Genomic DNA, 1,974 nt, shown 5'->3' with positions numbered 1-1,974 from the left:
AACTGACAAGTGATTTTAAATAAAAAGAATAACTACTTACCTCTGGAGCTGTTATGACACTGAGGCTCTGATGCATGAATCGAGTATGAAGCACAATTTCCAGTAAAGCCCCATATCACTGGAACTGGAAAGTCCCATTATGTTGTCATTGAAATGGTATTTCCGTTTATTGTTCCTACATGCTCATAGTCCAGATATCGGCAAAAGTCTTCTGACTCTCTTGTAAATGCTCTTCCCTTATCTTTTCTATTCACATGTCCTTTTCTTTCCTTCACATCTTCATTCATATAAAAACATAACAGATATACAAATACACAAATAATTAAATCTCCAGTAATACATTAAAAAAAACATATATTTTTATACTCCCAATAAACATTATTCTATATCAATTGGATCCATTTTTTTTTTTTTTTAAAGAATTCATTCACGTTTTAAGTGTTATGCATATGTTATCATTCAATCTGTACCTGTTATCGTATGGTGTATCCTGCTTATGTGGAGAAAATCAAAATAAAATGAAGGGAAAAAAAAATATTAAAAAGGACAAAACCAAACTGTATTCATGTCATTTCACGGTTTCATTCTTTAATAATGCATGCCAAAATCATGAAAAATAGTATCTTTTTCACTCTAGAGTCATATTTGAAAATTCATAAAAAAATAAAATCTAAATGTTTTCTGCAATCTCCACCGGACTCTTATTGGACATGTCCCTAAGTACCACTCTGGTGATTACCATGTTACATTACTGTATAATTTTTTAATAATTGCTTACCAAAGTCCTGTCTAATGCTATTTACCTCGCTATATCCACATACAAAGCTACCTAAAAACACATGTGCAAGTGCACCGAGGGCAAAAGCTGCTTTAAAATGTAAAGAATGTTGATTTAATGTTTTTACAAAATACAACATTTTACACAAGTGCCTAAAACTGTTTACAGTACTGTAGCTTTGCAGGAAGATTTCTTGTAGCATCTTGGAGACGTTGCCACAGTTCTTCTGGATTGAGTCTGTCTCAGATTGTTCTGTTTCTTCATGTCATTCCATTCAGACTGGATGATGATCAGATCAGATCTCTGTGTAAAGCACTGGCTGTTGTCAGACAAAAATCTCAGCCTGGGCGGACCCACGTCTTAGAACACGACGTCCGCACACCACCGGGGACCATCGTCCGGCATCTACATATATGGCATCTACCGTGTCCCGGAGGCTCGGCGACACGCCATCGAGGAGGAAGTACAGGAGATGCTGAGGTTAGGGGTAATCGAACCATCGCGCAGCCCATGGTCCAGCCCCATCGTCATGGTTCCGAAGCCCGACGGCACCCTCCGCTCCTGTAACGACTTCCGCCGCCTGAACGAGGTCTCTGAGTTCGACTGTTACCCCATGCCCCGCATCGATGAGCTACTGGACCGGTTGGGAAGGGCCCGGTTCATATCCACTCTCGACCTCACCAAGGGCTACTGGCAGGTCCCCTTGACAGATCAGGCAAAACCGAAAACGGCCTTCTCTACCCCAAGTGGCCACTGGTAGTACCGGGTCCTTCCCTTCGGCCTACACGGGGCCCAAGCCACCTTCCAACGGCTGATGGACGACCTCCTCCGGCCGCACCAGGCCTACGCGGCGGCCTACCTCGACGACGTCGTGATCCACTCGGAGACCTGGGAGGACCATCTGGAGCAGCTGCGGAGGGTGCTGACAGAACTACGGCGGGCTGGCCTGACCGCCAATCCCCGGAAGTGTCATCTGGCCCTCGCCGAAGCCAAATACTTGGATACCAGGTGGGCCGCGGCCTTATCAAGCCTCAAGAGAAGAAGGTGGCAGCTATCCTCTCCGTGCCGTGGCCCACCTCCAAAACACAGGTGCGGGCCTTTTTGGGGTTGGCGGGGTATTACCGCTGCTTGAGCCCTAACTTCTCCTCCTTAGCTTCTCCCCTGACAGACCTGACCAGGAAGGGGCAGCCGGAGAA

At 45.3% G+C, this 1,974-nt stretch overlaps 1 protein-coding gene across 1 annotated transcript in view; it reads right to left on the bottom strand.

Annotated features, from left to right (window-relative positions):
• LOC122143664 (GTPase IMAP family member 7-like) overlaps window positions 1-128 on the bottom strand; it is an 11,735-nt gene extending 11,607 nt beyond the window's left edge. Inside the window, exon 1 of the mRNA XM_042754229.1 lies at window positions 41-128. The gene's annotated coding sequence lies outside the window, so the exon portion shown is untranslated. The remainder of the gene's footprint in view (window positions 1-40) is intronic.
• Window positions 129-1,974: the final 1,846 nt, after the last annotated feature.

This window comes from Cyprinus carpio, unplaced genomic scaffold, assembly GCF_018340385.1.
Source record: "Cyprinus carpio isolate SPL01 unplaced genomic scaffold, ASM1834038v1 S000006480, whole genome shotgun sequence".
Lineage (NCBI taxonomy): Eukaryota > Metazoa > Chordata > Actinopteri > Cypriniformes > Cyprinidae > Cyprinus > Cyprinus carpio.
Note: the sequence above shows the minus strand (reverse complement) of the source record. Positions and strands in the feature narration are given on the sequence as shown.